The 17,029-nt window shown below is 38.7% G+C and overlaps 1 protein-coding gene across 18 annotated transcripts in view; it reads left to right on the forward strand.

Moving 5' to 3' along the window:
* Window positions 1–17,029, forward strand: part of ARID1B (AT-rich interaction domain 1B) — a 446,074-nt gene that overhangs the window by 47,879 nt on the left and 381,166 nt on the right. The window contains exon 1 of one of the 18 annotated variants that reach the window (XM_075064068.1): window positions 11,658–11,696. The exons of the other annotated variants lie outside the window; for them this stretch is intronic. The gene's annotated coding sequence lies outside the window, so the exon portion shown is untranslated. Of the gene's footprint in view, window positions 1–11,657; window positions 11,697–17,029 lie in introns of those variants that run through there. 18 annotated transcript variants of the gene reach the window in all.

Here is a 17,029-nt window from a genome sequence, read left to right on the forward strand (position 1 = left end):
GGAGGGCACACAGAACCCCTACTGTGGGGGAAGGGAGAGGGTCTTTGGAATGGGTGGAGGGAGTAATGGGAGAGCGCACAGAGCCCCTGTAATGGGGAAGAGAATGGGGGACCATGGTATGGGGGGAATAGGAGTGTACACAGAACCTCTGGAATTGGGGAAAGGGTGACTGGGGCACACAACCCCTGTTGAGGGGTGATTGGGGAACCCTGGAATGGGGGCCATGGTTGGAAAGAGGGGACTGGGGGGATGCACACAGAGTTTCTGCCAGGGGAGGGAGAATGGGGGAACCTGGTATGAGGGAAGGGGATGGGACCACAGAGCCTTTGGCATGTCAGTACGTGTGGGGAATGGATGGCATGGGAGGAAGTGGGAATAGGGTTCACGCAGTCTCTGTTATGGGGGTGGGAGAATGGGGGGTCCCTGGTATGGGAGGAGAGTTGAATGGGGAGTACACTGAGCCACTGGCATGTGGGTGACTGGGGGAGTCATGGAGAGTCTTTGAAATACAGTGGAATGAGAGAATGGTACACAGGGAGCTTGTGAGGGGAGAGTGGGATGGAGGAATACAAGGAGCTCATGGTGTTTACAGTAAACTCAGTTTATACAAGGTGTCTGATCCCTGATATTTAAAAGGCAGAACTTTAAACCTTCTGAGACCAACTTATTTATTTTGGTGTATACACTTTGGTTGGGTGGAGCAGGGGAAATTTGCTTCTGGTTGACAGGTTTCAACTTGGGAGTAAATTTTAATGGCTCAGGAAAGTTATAAAATCTCTGGGAATGTACAGTAAGGCTTTATTATAATGGCAACTGCAAGTCAACCAGAACTATAGCAGCACCAATATGATTACCTGTTCACAGTGCTCACCTTGAGTGACATCCCAGATTGAAAATGTCCAGTTTAAACCAAAGAAATGAATTGGCTGTTGACTTGGAAGGTAGATTATTTTTTTAAAGCTAACAAACACTAGTGTACTAGCTGCTGGGTGACTGGTGTGTGTGTTACTTTGTGAAATCATTTTAATTCCAGAAGATTGAAGTATGCCAAGAAGAAGGCGGGGTTAACGATAATGGTTTGCTTCAACCTAGTAATTGGAAGATAATATATATGTATTAAACAAAGAAAATTAAGCCAACTGTATATATATTTCCTTCACTAGTGTATATATTGTCTTCATCCAGCAACAGAATTGTGGCTAGATTGCAGTTTATATTCTGAAATTGTTTTTAGTAGGTACATTGTTGTGGATGATAGAGGGAAGGAGGCAGAAAGTAGAATGTTTGCTCTATTATTTCTTAGGGGAAACAAATCTCATTTGACTCTATTGGGGGTGGGAAGTTCTGATTATTTTTATTTTCTACATATTTGGAATATTAATTCAAAGGAGTGTGGCTGCATCATTAAGAAGGTGACTTTTCCTCCCTGCTTTAGTTTGCTTTTTAATATCTATTTAATTCAAAGAGTTGTGAACAGTTTGAATAAAACTAATTTCTTCACTGAGTGTGTTATTTGAATGATGTCTCAGTCATTCTATCAGTCCTCTATAAACTTTCAGGAAAAGAACATGATAGACAAAATAATACGCTGAGGGGTGGGGTGGGGGACTTCTTTAATGGGGGAATCTTGTAGACCTCACTTTATGCATCTTAAAGAGGGGAAATAAGGGCCTGGCCCCATTTGTTTTCCTTTTTAGGTCATCTTTAAGAGTCGATCTTTTGATATTCAACCATTAATCATTGCAAAATCAAAGTTGCTGTTTTCCTTTGTCTTGTAAAGAAATGGGATTTTATATTTTAGGTTTATAGAAACACTAAAAAGTGTGTGTGTTGTGCAGACTGTTGGAAAGTGTTCAGTGTTTTTCTTTCTTTCTGGTGCTAAGCCTCATTGACTAAATTGAAAAAAGGCAGCTACTTTAGTTCATGGTGGGATAAGGCTTTATGTTGTATTGTCTCCTTTAGAATTATCCCTTCCATTCAGTGTAATTCACTCCATAGAGGGAGGTGAGCATAGATTACAGATAATCGCAGAATCAGATTTGACATACGTTGGGGTCTTTATGGTAACTTAGCTCTTCATCTTAACATTGGTTATCTGACAATGTTTACTGAAGAAAATCCCTTAAGTAGCAAAATTGCATTATTATGGAAAATAGAAATCACTGAAATGTTTCTATCATTTCTTTGGAACTGTGTAGAAAAAATTGTAGGTTAAGCAGAAAGTGTCAGATGCTTCAAGGATACAGCACTGTTCCTTCAAGCGCATGGCAGAGTGCTATCTTGGAAGGGACACTGGTGCCAGAATTTCAGTCTCACCACTTCTTCACAGACGTTCATTAAATGCTCATTTTACACTGATCATTGAGAGAGTGGCAGTTGATATGTATAAGTTTAATAAATATATTTTTCTAATTAAGTTTTGCTCTCAGTACTGCTAAGTTATTGTGCTTTAATCTGAACACCTTGATGAATATAATCATTTGTGCAACTAGACCAAATTGGAACTGTTGCTGCTCTTGGAAAGGAAGAGGAAGGAAAACCTGCAGAAGTGTTTATTGGGGATTTGGAAAGGTTGCTGTTTTGGGAGATGGCAAGGCACAACACTCCCCTATATGAAGGATTTTTTTGTTGTTGAGAATTTTGTATATGAAAAGACAAAGAGCTATTTATCTAGTAAACTTGAATTTTGATTATCAGCAGTAGGGGACAGGGCAGTTTTCTCTCTGCTGAGTGAAGCAGGGAATCATTTATTTATGGACAGCTTGTTTTTCATGGCAGCTTGAGACATGAGTTAAGGTATTTAAATCCATAGTGAAATAAGTGTCTCATTTTAAGAAAACTCTGCTGTGGAATTATGTTTAATAGCTGTCAATTAATGTCTAACCAGGAGGTTTAGGTTAAGGATAATTAACTGTTACTGTTTGTATTATAACTTTAGCTGGCAGCTCTTTGTCGATTATATTTATCAAAGGAGAGTTTTGTGCTCATAATGTTTTAACTAACTACAACCAACATCTATGTAGGAACATTTTGACTGTACTTGCTACAGGATACCCGCAGGACATTCTGAAAATGTTATCTGTAGCTGATATAAGCTTATCAACACATACTATCAATTGTCCATAAATCTGAACTAGTGCAGTGGGAGCAGGGGAGTCACTGGTATTTGAGTTTTAAAATGAGGAGTGCATATGTTTCCCATGACTAATAGTTGAACTGTGTAGATAAGGGGTGAAATCCTGATTCCATTGAAGTCAATGGGAGTTTTGCCATTGAGGTCAGTGAAGCAATGATTTTACTCAAGGGGCCTGATTCTGATCTCGTGATATTGGAGTTCAGTTGAGTTATCCTTGATTGACATTATTGTAAGCATGTTCAGAATCAGCCCCTCGAGATCCAGTAGGCAGAATTCCCGTCTGGCAACAGTAGACTAGGTCGGATGGAGTCTCTAGTGCATTTATTATAGTGCTAATTAAATGCTGTCCTTTTAAAAAAGGTAATCAGAAATGTTTAAAAAAACAAGTGATTCTAAAAGTCCTTTTCTGAAGTTTTCTAATTTTTTAACCTATAAAATAAGAATACTTTAAATTTTAAACTATTAGGTAAAATTTTTCAAAATCGTCTTAAGTGATGTAGGAGCCAAAACTATTTTTTTGAATGTAGAAGCCAAAGTCTCATTGAAAGTCTGTGGGACTAAGGCTTCCGAGTATCTAAATCTCTTGAAAATGGGGCTTCGATACCTTTGTCATTTGGAGAAAATCTTCAAAAGCACCAAAAAGCTAAATATTGAATGAAGTAGACTTACAGAAGCAATAATGTTATTCCTTTGTACTCTGGAATGCATGAGTGTCATGAGATCAGCCAGATACGGGCAAGCTGCTCTGGGGACCTAAAAAATGGAGGTAATAAACCTATATAATAAAATTTAGAAGTTGTGGCTCTTTTGGTGCTGAAGTGCCTCTTTTAAATGATTGTCTCTGAGTTTTCAATAGCTCACTGTCTAATTAGACTCCCATTCCCCCCACACCCTTTCTCTCCTTTAAAAAAACCTATTGATCTAGAATCAATTAAATAAAATTCTATTAAAAATAATTAGACTTTTTTATTTGAAAAATAGCTTGTGGTGAAATGATAAATACTACAAAAAAGTAAAAAATCTTTGTCAACCCTCTTTTGTGTAGTTGATGTTGAACAGTGTGTAAGTTCAAGAAATAGGATCAATCCTGCTCACCTTTGTGTGTAAATGTTTTATTGGACATAGCTTTACCCAGGAATGTAAAATTGGTGCGTGTGTTGTTTTGTTTTGATTTATGTTCCTTATTTCTTCTGCTTGGGTCTCTTTTTTCTGATACCAGAGTTTCCATAGCTTTTATCAGCTCTTCATATATCATAATGATAATATACGGAGATACACCTATCTCATAGAACTGAAAGGTCATTGAGTCCAGCCCTCTGCCTTCATTAGGAGGACCAAGTAATGATTTTGCCCCAGATCCCTAAGTGGCCCCCTCAAGGATTGGCCTTACAACCCTGCATTTAGCAGGCTGATGCTCAAATCACTGAGCTATCCCTCCCTCTGCTTTGCTGCTTATAGTTTTCACTAAACATTATTTTCCTTCCATCTCAGGGGCAGGGGGAGATCCCAGTGTAAATATTGAATCAGAAGGTTTAATTCTCTTGATTTTTTAGTTTTTTATTTTCTTCTTTTGAGGAAGAAATTAAAAGTAGGTGTGGATGAAATGAAGGGAAAGTAGAAATACTGCTTAAAGCCCATCCACTTTTCACAGGCTTTTGTTGCTTTACAGGCTGGAGTGTGACCACTTCTTTCACTGGAGCTGCACTTGCACCTGTGGTGCTTAGTTTGTTTTTGTTTAAAATAAAGCAAGAATATTAAACTCCTGCATTATTGGTTAAAGGATTGAATATATGAATCCTCAGATACCTTTAAAAATAGATAATAGAGGGTGGTGGGGAGAGGAATCCATGTCTCTCTCATATTTGTATGTGCTCTACCCCTTTTTCTCCTTTCTGGCTATTTTTACTTAGCAACATTGTACTATTTGGATTGATGATTTCAGGGTAAGATATATAGGCATTGTTAACCAGGTTGGTACATATTTCCCCTTTAGCAAGTCCACATTAGAAAATAAATTCAAATGTTTATTTTAAAAGGTGTCTCTTTGGGGGAAAAATAACTGACCTCTGGCTTTGATATTTATGTCAAAGGGGCAAATTGCACTTTTTATTACTATAGTCCATAGAACAGAGGTATAGTTCCCATCTCGGTTTTGGGAAAATGCGGTATAAACTCTTGTTTTGATACAAGATTTCGATCTAAATGAGCAAGGTTTAGGCAGCCACTTGAGGAAGATGGTGTTTTAATTATAACGGCAACGTATTTATTTTGAGTGTTCTTTATGCTTTGTAGGCAGAGTTACTTAGTTCTTTTACACGGCTGTCTGTTTCTCTGAACTATTTTATTTTGTGCAAACAGCTTTCAGGAAAAGTAAATATGTGTGGTTCATTGCTAGAAACACGCTGATTCTGTGGGTAAGGGGGGCAATTCCTCTGCAAGCCTCTGTTTAAAGGTCCTTTTTTCCTGCTTGAATAATGTATTGTGCTGCTGCTCCTGACTGTCCCAATCAGCAGCACAATAAAATTAACATGATTTTTGACAGTTCAGCTGTGGCCCACAGCACTCTAAAAGCACCAGTGGAAACTGACCACTGTGTGTTTAGTCAATTTATCACTTTAGTATTGCTTGGCATAACCATGAGTTAAAACAAAGGCAGAGGTACTGGACATATCCCTCTGCAGATTCATGCAGACTGTGCTTAATGGATTTATGCTCAGTTTATATTTATAAGATTGTCTTAGCTAGAAATTTATATTTTTACAATGAAGGATTAAATTCTGCAGAAATTGATGGGTTAGGCCCCACACTCACAAAGAAAAAAAACTTCCTTGCTGCTGAAGAGCAGGTGAGTGGAATTCTCAAGCCTTGAAGATGCTGCTATGGGAAATCCCATATATCCTGTGTTTCCTCTAAGCTGTGCGGTTGTGCAGCTGCTCAGGAGTGAATCAAGTGCATGGTCGTGTGTGTTCAGGTGCCCCTCTCCCCACTGCTCTGCAACCACGTTGCTCCTGCCCCCCTGCCTTGGAGCTCCTGGCCAGCTGCTTCTGGGAACCTCCTGCTTGCTATGCCAGGGTGATCGGGGGAAGAGGGGCGCTGATGTCAGGGTGTCCCTCTCCGCAGGCTCCCCCCTGCCCATGTACCCCATCTCCGCAGAGCGGAGGAAGGGAGACAGGGCTCAGGAGCAGGAGAGCTGCCGGCAGCTGCTGTGGTCTGAGCCTTCTGGTGTGAATGTCTTAGAGACAGTGCACGGTCTCTCATTGACTTCCCCAACAGCCAGCACACACACACACTTTCTCTGTGTGTGTGTGTGTGTGTGTATGTGTGTGTGTCACACACACACACACACACACAGAGACTGTGTCTCTCACTCACATATAGAGTCTCTCTCACTCACATACACTCTGTGTGTGTCTCTCTCTCACACACAATCTGTCTCTCTCTCTCTTACACACACACTGTGTGTGTGTCTCACACACACATACACATACAATGTCTGTGTCTCTCTCTCACACACACAGTCTCTGTGTCTGTCTTACACTCACCTCCCAAGACATACTTGTGGTGTTATTGTTACTTCTTGGTATACTTACTGCAATACACACATATTTCTGTAATTGTATTAGTTCAAAGTGCTGTTATTTTAGTTTTTGGACTGGTCTATGCATTTCATAATTTTATTTCTCTCTTATGCTTAAATTTAGTAGTGAGTTCTAAAATGTCTAACCTATACTAGATGGAGTTATTATCCTGATGGTAACTTTTAAAAATACATATTCTATCTAGGTTTTTTGTTTCTACTGGCCACATAACAAAAATCATTCTGTACATAGATGGAAAAAATTTGAAGGAACATTGCATGTAGCCTCCTTACTAGGGTGACCAGATGTCCCAATTTTATAGGGACAGTCACGATTTTTGGTCTTTTTCTTATATAGGCTCCTTTTTCCTCCCCCCCCCCCCCCGCCCCGTCTCAATTTTTCACACTTGCTGTCTGGTCACCCTTCTCCCTACACTGGCAATTTGGAGGCTCTATGATCTGAGTAAATGTGTAATCTTGGACCAGATGGTAAAAGGTACACTTGATAAATGCCATCACGATGCAGATATTTGTTCTTTATTTTTGGAATTTTATAAGATAACATTGTTATATAAGAAATGCTTCTTTATGCCTGTAACTGTGAATTCTGCTTTTCCCCCCAATCTTGTTAATCTCCCTTGTACCTCTCTGATCGTTTGTTTAATCTTGTCTTTTGTAATTTAATATTTTTTGCTTTCTGTATTCCAATTTAGTTTTTCTCCGGGTGTAAAGTGAGCGATAATATTTGCCCACCTTTTTGAAATGCCTCAAGAGCCTGTTAAAAAATAAATGTAAAGTATTATAACTGTTCCTACTTGGGTCATTTTCCATTTGCCTACAGGGCTTCTGTAACAACTATACATTTTCTGGGAAACCTGAAAAAGAATACTCTTAAATTCAGAAAATAAAATCAAACATTATTCTGAAGTTTAGTAGCAGCTATTGTTGTTATAAAGAATGTCAAAATGTAGGTTACATTTGGTGCTCTCCTTAGTGAAGAAAACACATATTTTTAGTTGAAAGGTATTTTTTTTAAGCAGACATGTTCCAGTGTATCCCATTTAAAAGAATAGGCAGAGGTATGTGAGTTCTAGATCCTTTTAAAATTGGTTATAAATAGTCCTTAAAAATTTAGAAACAACAGCTGATGGAAAAGACAAAACATTTCGGGCCCCACTAATCCTTTAGTCATTCAGTAGTAGAGTGCTGTAAAATATAGCTTGCAACTTTTACTAGGTACTTTTTCCTGTCTCTGAAGATCGCAGAGTTATACCAAAATATTTGCCACGTTCAGTCCCATCCCATGGAGAGAGGTAAAATCTTAAATGAAAGGGTGTGGGGATGCCTGGAAAGGACTGTGGACCTCTAGAAAAGCAGTTATCAGCACTGCTGACACAGTTTACATAAGGAATGATCAGTCACTTCTTGTGTGTCAATAAAAATGCAGGAGAGCACCTTTCTTGACACAGGGTTTGCTGAAACATCACTGCTGTCTTTCTTTGTAATACTCCTGTGGATGTTTTTGCACGAAGTGGTATCTGTCAGAGCTTGAAATATTCTTGCGCAGTTCCCTTTGAACAGGTAGCACAGGACAAGTTCTAGCGCATAGTTACTTGACATGGGGCCGCCTACCACAGGGAAAGAATGTCTTGCTTACATATATCTAAGCTGATGTGCTAAGAACTTTGCCAGTCATTTTACAGTTTACATACTGAGGCGTAAATAATTACTGAGCTTCCATTTTGAATCATTGCTTTTTTCTTTGAATAAAAGGGGAAGGTAGCAGTGGGAAATCTTGAGGATGCTAGAACAATTTATGATTAGCCTGGAGATATTTTTACAGTGAATCCTATATAAATCTGCACATTTTTATGAATTCATTGCCTTTGATTTTTGGACTTCAATTTTTGTTCTCTCTGTGTGTTCAGCACTATGTCTTATCCAGTAATGCACATGGTGTGCAACATGTACAATTACTGTTTTTTTTTTTAGATAAGTGAAAATGGTTTAACATCTAGAAGATTCACATGAGAATGAACACTTTCCTTTATGGGGAAACTTTTTCCTAAAATTAAATAGTTAGTTCCATACAGTGGGAGCAATTGTATCATAGTTGATGTTTGAACAGTGAGTTTTATAGTTTTCTGAAACTATTATAAGATTTTTTTCACTCCTTCACTGATCCCTAACTCTGGTGTTTGACCCAACAAGATGAAGATGTTCTAGATCAACCTTGCAAAATTGTCATGAACATTTACTATCCTAGGCACAAAAATCTTATTTACTCATCCTTACTGCAATGGTGATGATAATACTAATTGTATTTTGCTTAGAAAAAGGAATGGGCAAGTAGAATTTTGAAAGGTTGTTCTGGATGCTGCTGTACAGGGTATTTTCTCTCCCTTCCTCTCCCTCCCCATCCGCCGCGTCAGTGGGTGTAGTGTTTGCTGTGGTGATTTTAAAGAAAGAAGAAGACTCTTCTCAGTTATTATTTAGGAATATCATTGCTGGTCATTAACTCTTCCGTTGGGTCTCTGACTTGCAGTAAAATTTGCCCAAGGTGGTGCCAGTCTCAGCATTTTGACCTCTGTGGCCAACACTTTATAAGTAGATTTGCAGAAGATTTCCTGTTATGTCAGGAGTGTTTTATTCACAAGTTATGGAAGATGTTACCTATGCCAGTACCTTCTTTTTGGCATAATCTCCACTCTCTAGGTTCTTCAGTGAAAGGTCCTGTTGGTTTAAAACTGAATGGTCTCAAAAGGGTACACATCTCCTCTCTACCTCAGTGACAGTCTAATCAGAAATACAGTGACAGCATATGTAGTGGAAAATCTGAACCCACATTTTAACTAATATAACCTGTCTGGGAGGCAGAACCTGAATCTTTTTATTGTGGTGTATTTGACTATTTAGAAAAAGGAGGATTATCTAGGGACAAGTGATAAAACTTATAAAAGGGACTGATCAGCCTTCTCCTGACTTTAGCTCGTGTCAGTAAATGATTGCCTGTGGACTGTGGTTTAATGGCCTCATATGTGGACTTTATTCCTGATGCTGTCTCTAGATCTTTAAACCCCTACTGTACCACGAGTGTCAGAGTAATTGATTTCCTACCACACCCTGCTGTGTATTGAGATGGTGACTTTTCAGTAGTGTATAAAACCATTGAATGTCCACACAGGGAAGTTAATAAGACAGTAGGGATAAGTGGAAATATTGGACTGAGTCTATTTTATAGGATTGCGTTCCTTCTGGGAACTACATTCTTTGAATTTCTGTTCTGACTAGAGAATCTGCAAGGATTGAGGGAGTGGTAAATAATGAAGAGGACAGGGCTTGATACAGAACAATCAAGGTTGTTTCATATGCTGAGTACAAGCAAACAGTGTTGTGTTTTAATATGGCCAGTTGTAAAGTCATAAATCTAGGATTAAAGAATGCAGGCCATACTTACAGAATGAAGGATTCTGTTCTAGCAAGCAGTGATGAGAAAGACTTGAGAGTCATGATGGATTACATGAGCTCCCACTGTAACTCTGTGGCCAGATTTACTGATGTGGTCCTTGAATATATAAACAGGAGTAAATGGTCACAGTTTATATACAAAATTTAGGGAACAGAAATGTGATAATAGAGGGGCTCTCCATTCCAATAGACAAAAGGTATAAAAAAAGATCCAACGTCTGGAAGCAGAAACTGGACAATTCAGACTACATGCAAGACTTCAGAGTAGATGATCACAGTAGCCCCTTCCAGCTTTATAATCTGTGAATCTCTGCACTACACTAAAGTCTTCACAGATCCTGAAATACTGTGACTCTAGAGCTGAATGCAAGTCTATATCAACTGGTATTGAATGTCACGCCTGAGAAGTTATCATTGGGTGACTGTGCAGTCTTTTCTGAAAGAAACTGACATAAATGTTGGAAATCTGCTGTTTAAAAATTCAGTAGTTGTCATTTGCACCATCTCAGTTCCAGTGGTTCCCACTGAAATCTCCTTCAGATGTTGTACAATTTTATCTAGCAACCAATTTAGTAAGGTCTAGAACTGAATTTTTGTTCTCTAAAACTTTTGATTCTGCAAGTGGCGATTCAGTCCTTTTGAACCCTTGGAATCAGGGTACTCATTTTTTTTGCTTTCTACAAAAAGTCAGGTATTGTAGAAATATGCTCAGCCCATAAGACTAGAAAGGATTGTTGTGCCTTCAAAAACCATTCATGAAGTTTCATAAAGGGAAAGTAATTTAATTCTTTTCAATTTGTCCTTATGTGAAGAGTGCTAAGGAAAAGATTCCAGACAGGTAATTAATGTATGTAGAAGAGATCAAAAGTCTGTAAACGGAGTAACTGTTCCATGACCTAAAGTTTTCATTATGAAAATTGAGATGACATACAAAAGTAGTTGTGGTGTCCTGTTGTATCATTTAGTCTCATACCACCAGGGCAGTTGTAGCTTCCTAACAAGAAGCTTATCTCAGAGCACTGTAAAGTTGCAGCTTGGTCTTTGTGCCCTCTTCCTCTCAAAACTAAACATAAAAATCCTGATCTTTAGAAGCTGTAAACACCTATCCCTCATATTAGGGTTAGTGACAGCTGCATCTCTGAAGATTAGGCCCTGTTAGCTGAGAAGCTATTCATCAGTTGAGCCCTCTTGACTGTGTGGCTCAGCACACATAGAATCATAGATTATTAGGGTTGGAAGGGACCTCAGAAGATCATCTAGTCTAGTCCAACCCCCTGCTCAAAGCAGGACCAATCCCCAAATCGCCCCTTCAAGGATTGAACTCACAACCCTGGGTTTAGCAGGCCAATCCTCAAACCACTGAGGTATCCCTCCCTCCTTTCCTCTTCAGAAGTAATTTGACACAGAAGACATCAGATATATATTTTTAAAATCACTAATTAAAAATATAGGACCAGTACTTGGGGTTCTTACTCTGACAAAAGACCTGCTGAAGTCAGTGGGAGTTTTACCTGAGTAAGTACTTCAGGATTTATATAATAATTTCTTCAAGTTTTGCTGTGCATATGTGGGACTATTCCTTCTGGAGAGTATGTAAGCTTGTATATTGGCTAACCTGTGGAATTTTAGCCCTTTTTACTTCCTAGAGCCAGTTGATGTAAGAGATATCAAAGCGCAAGCACCATGAAGTTGTGGTAAACGAAAGCTAATCTCGTAGAATTTCCACGCAAGAATATGTGCCTGTCTGCTCTCTCTGTATTTTTTCTATCTACCTACAGTTGTTTCCTTTAACTTTTTTTTTGATTAACAGTTTACTTTCCAAAACTGACCACAAAGAAACATGTTACAATTAACTCATAAAACTATAAATTAGATTAAACTAGGATTTAATTATAACAATTTTCTCTGGCTCAGTTAATAGCTAATGACTGACTTTATATTTTTTTAATGCCTGGGAGTCATGTTACAATATACTCCAGTTATTTATTCAGATATTATCCTCTACTTTCTCCAGACAATGGAATGGACAGTTAAAATTCTGTCTTCTATGTGAGAAGTAATTTTTCATTTAAAAACTTTTCCTTTAGGGGATGGGATGGGGAATCAATTGTATTTAAAATTCATAACGCTTCTTAAAAAAACTATTTATTGCAATTTATATTCTGCTTTCTTTAAAATGCCTGCAAACCCTACTAAAACTTAGGGAAGCTATTTATGATAATCCTAATCTTTAGAAATTACTACACATTACATAATAGGAAGAAAATATGGTCCCACAAAGGGGTTGGAGTGTGGAACATAAGGCAGATAGTCAAAACATCTGGGTACTAGACCTGGCTTTGCTACTGACTTGCTGTGTGACCTTAGGCAAATCATTTAGCCACTCCGTGAATCAGCTTCATCTGTAAAATGGGGATAATACTTCCCTGACCCTATTGAGGGCTTAATTAACTTTGTAAAGATCCTTGGAAGAAGGTGCCATAAAAGTGCTAAATGTTGTTAATTTATTATAACTGCATGATTGCTTTCAAATAACTGAATGCAGTATCTGCTTGATACTGAATATTCAACGCTGCTTTATCAAAAGGGTCATTCGTCCATTGGGAAGAACACTTTTTAGAAAATGATGTAGAAGTGGAGTCTCATTCTTTCCTCCATGTGTTTCTTTTTAAAAGAAATTCAACATGGTACCCCCTAACAAAGGTGCACCTGCACATCAAGCACAAATACTCATGAACTGTATGGTGGAATAATTAATAGTTGCTTATCACAGAGCCTCGTTTGACTTTCCATACAATCCTGCCAAGAAGGTCTTACCATCTGAAATAGCATGACAGAGGACGCTTGCCACAGCATTTCTTTATGGAAGAATGAGGGGTCACCTCTTTGCAGCACAATGATCATAGATTTATTTATATAGTTTAATTACTTGGTTTTACTATATTACATGTACATTAATGGGCAGTGTTGGATATTTTTTCTTTAATGACACTACAGTATTTTTAGAATTTATTGTTTATGTGGAACCTAGAGGCGAGGGGCCTGTTTTCTAGGCATTGTATAAACAGAGATGGCCCCGCACTGAAGAGCTTATGAACTAAATATAAGACTGTAGACAACAGATGGATAAAACGAAGAGGGAGAGCACAAGAAAACAGTGAAATGTTACTGGTTATCATGAAAAACAGTACTCACAGCAAACCAGTGGCCTAAGCAGTGTTGAGTTGTTTGGAGGCATCACAGCAGAGCAGAGTTTTAAAGAGGGATTTGAAGGAAGACAGTTGAGGTAGTCTTGCAGATATTTATGAGGAGCTTCTCCAATGCATAAGGGGAAGCATGGCAGAAAGTATGAAGGTGCTTGTTGGAAAAATGTTTAAATGGGGACACGGGAGCGGTCAGTCAAGATTGGCATCATTTGAAGAACAGAGATGGAGATTGACATCTTGATATCACCTATGAGATGGTAGGGGGATAAGGCGTGAAGGGCCTTAAAAGTGAAGACGAGTACAGTAACTCCTTACATAAAGTCCTCCCAGTTAACGTTGTTTTGTTGCTGATCAGTTAGGGAACATGCTCATTTAAAGTTGTGCAATGCTCCCTTCTAATGTTGTTTGGCAGCCACCTGCTTTGTCCACTGCTTGCAGGAAGAGCAGCTCATTACAGCTAGCTGGTGGGGGCTTGGAACCAGGGTGGACTGGCAGCCCCCTATCAGCTCCCCATATCCGCTCCCTGCTCCCCTAAATTCCCTGTGCAGCAGTTGCCCAGCAGGCTAGCAATTTGCAGCTGTCCCCCCTACCCCCCCACTGCCATATGCTGCTCCTGCCCTCTGCCTTGGAGCTGCTCCCCGAGCCTCCTGCTTGCTGTGCAGGGAGGGGGGGGAAGGAGGAGGGAGAAAGGGAGGACTAATGTCAGGGTTGTCCCCCTCCCTCTGCACCCCACTTACCCCATCTTCCATAGAGCAGGGGGACACACACAACAGGGCTCTGGACAGAGGGAGCTTGCTGGCAACAGCAGCTGCAGTCTCCACAAGCTGATCTAATTAACAAGGCAGTTTACTTAAAGGGGAAATGCGCATTTCTCTCTCACATACACAGTGTGTGTCTCTGTCTCTGTCTGCAATGCTCTCTACCCCACCTCCATTCCTGCTGCCTGGTAGAGTGTGAGAGTTGACTCTTGAGGGCTCAGCCAATTGCTAGTTCATCATTTAGCAGTAAGGCATTCCCTGGGAAGTATCCCACCCTCTGACTCCTCCATCTCAACCAAGCTTCACAATCATCATTGTGTACCAGTATTAAATTGTTTGTTTTAAACTTATACTCTGTGTGTGTGTGTGTGTGTATATACAATATAATATTTTCTCTGGTGAAAAAAATTCCCTGGAACCTAGCGCACCCCTCCCCCCCCTTTACATTAATTCTTACTGGAAAATTGAATTCGCTTAACATCATTTCACTTAAAGTCGCATTTTTCAGGAACATAACTACAATGATAAGTGAAGAGTTACTGTATTTTGTTTTCGATGTGTTGGACAGGAGGAAGCCGATAGAAAGATACACTGAAAGGGATGACAGGATCAAGGTAACAAACCAAGAAAGTGATCTTTGCCATAGCATTTTGGATGGCTATACAGTAAGTGGGGTAAAATAGGCTTGTCAAGGCCAGAATGGAGTATGTTGCAGTTGTCAAGATAAGAGATGATGAGGTCTGGATGAGAGACTTAGGGGCAGAGGAAAGGCTGGATCTTAGAGGAGGTGTTACACAGGATAAAGCATCAGGATTTAGACATAGTTTGGATGCGAGTACTTAGAAAAGAGGATCAAGTTACATATTTTCCAGATTTTGTATTTATAGAATGGTTTATGTGCTTTAAAAAAGTATTGGAAAGGGGGCATAACTAGTTCCTTGGAGTGTAAAAGTGGTATGCTATGTTTATATTTCACTCATAGTGTTTTATGTGTCAGGGCAGTTTAAAGTTTTGTATCTATTTTAGCAGTAGGCAAACCATTTTAAGTGCGAAATTTTGCCTTAGTTTTCTCCTTTTGACAAAACAGTGTCTTAAGCATGGTTTCTAGTGTTTTATATGGTTTTCAGTGGTATTTGCCAGATAATCCATTTCAAAATAGGCAGCATCTGTGACAGGATGACCAGGCAGGAAAATTATCTTGTGTATTGTACAGTGCTTGGCAAAATTTGATTTTTATTATTTGTTATAATTTTGATGGATAATATTTATTTTATTTATAAGCTATATTTGTATTCCTTTTTTATTTTTATCGATTCAGATTTCACGGTAGCACAAAATTATGTTTTAGTCTTTTTTTATTTGTATTGATTTAAATTTTCAGTTTCAGAAACTTATAGGGAGGTCTGACTGAGGGGGGAATTAGACAATAATTATTTAACTATAGTAAACATTGAAATTCAGAAAGTTAGTTTTATAACCATTAAAACACAAATTCTCAACATCACATGTCAAGATATACAAAGTAAATATCCTTATATGAAACTCTAAAAAGTTCTTATGAAACATTTTTCTTTCTTTGCTTGTCTGTAAATTTCAGTTATTACTGATGGAAGAGTGTGTGTGTGTGTTGGAAATGACATTTACTGCCGTTTACCAATAAAAATATAATCCTTCCAAACCCAAATATATATTTTGTCATGACAATCAGAAATAGACTAAGACCCTACAAATCTACCTTTTTCATGGGCACAGACAAATGTCTCATCTGCTTGGACAAGTGGAAAACTGCCTAGAGTCATTTATGGAGCAGGCAACACTTTGAAAGCACTAGAGGATTTAAAAAAATCCACCAAACTTTTAAATAACTATTTAGAGTTTCAGGGTAAGCATGATGACACATTAAATCTCTAGGTAATCATAGTACAGTATGTAAATAAACTTAGTGCAATGTCCTTAAGTGCTTGAAATGGGATAAATGTTCAGTCACTTTTTTTGAGGAAAGGGGACAATAGAGGGAAACTCTTCAGTACAATAACTCCTAAAAGCCACTTCATCTGAAGGGGCGGGAGTCATTTTACATTTTTGCTGACCACTGTAGAGTCTAGGCTGCAAGTTCCTTGGAGTTGTTTATTGATATCAGTGAATATTAAAGAGGTTCCTGCCAAAGCATCTTGACCTTCTTAGCATCCTTCCAAAATCTAGCAAAGCTAAAATGATGTCTGTTTAATTCACGTGTGCATTTATTTGTTGATGGTTTTTATTTGTAAGTATCCTTCAAAAGGTGTCTAAATGCGCTTGAAAAGTACAATCTGCTCCCCTGTAGTGTGAGTAGGGCATGATACTGCCAATGTGAAGAGCTGTCATAGCAAATATTTTTATTGTAACTTTCACACCTTTCAAATCTAATTACATAATTGCTTTAGTTCAATGCAGGGATTGGTTCTTGTCCTTTTAAAAAAGTAATCTCCATCACTTGCTGCCTTCTGAGGATTTGTGTCCAGCGCTGATGCAGGTTTGATATGAGTCTGATGAGCCATGGAAACAAAGGGGTCTGAGCTCTACTCCCTGATAAGGCTGCTGTTTTAGGTCAGAATGTAAAGTCTAGTGGGATGAACAAGAGAAGAGAAACAGTGCATATGTATTCTACAGTTACAGTGCAGCTATGTGTATTATAAAAATAAAACTCTCTGCAGTTTATTTTGACTGTCCATCTCTGTGTTATTCCCTCTCAGTCAGGCAAGTGTAGCACTTCAGCCAAATGAGCTTTGCAGCTCAAGTATAAATATATATCTTGTGGCATTTAGGATTCATTGGAGTGGTATTTCTTTTTGGATTTGTTTTTGTGTTTGTGCGGGTGGGGAGAGGTCTTGATTCAAGGAGTAGG

This window comes from Chelonoidis abingdonii, chromosome 3 (genome assembly GCF_003597395.2).
Source record: "Chelonoidis abingdonii isolate Lonesome George chromosome 3, CheloAbing_2.0, whole genome shotgun sequence".
NCBI lineage: Eukaryota > Metazoa > Chordata > Testudines > Testudinidae > Chelonoidis > Chelonoidis abingdonii.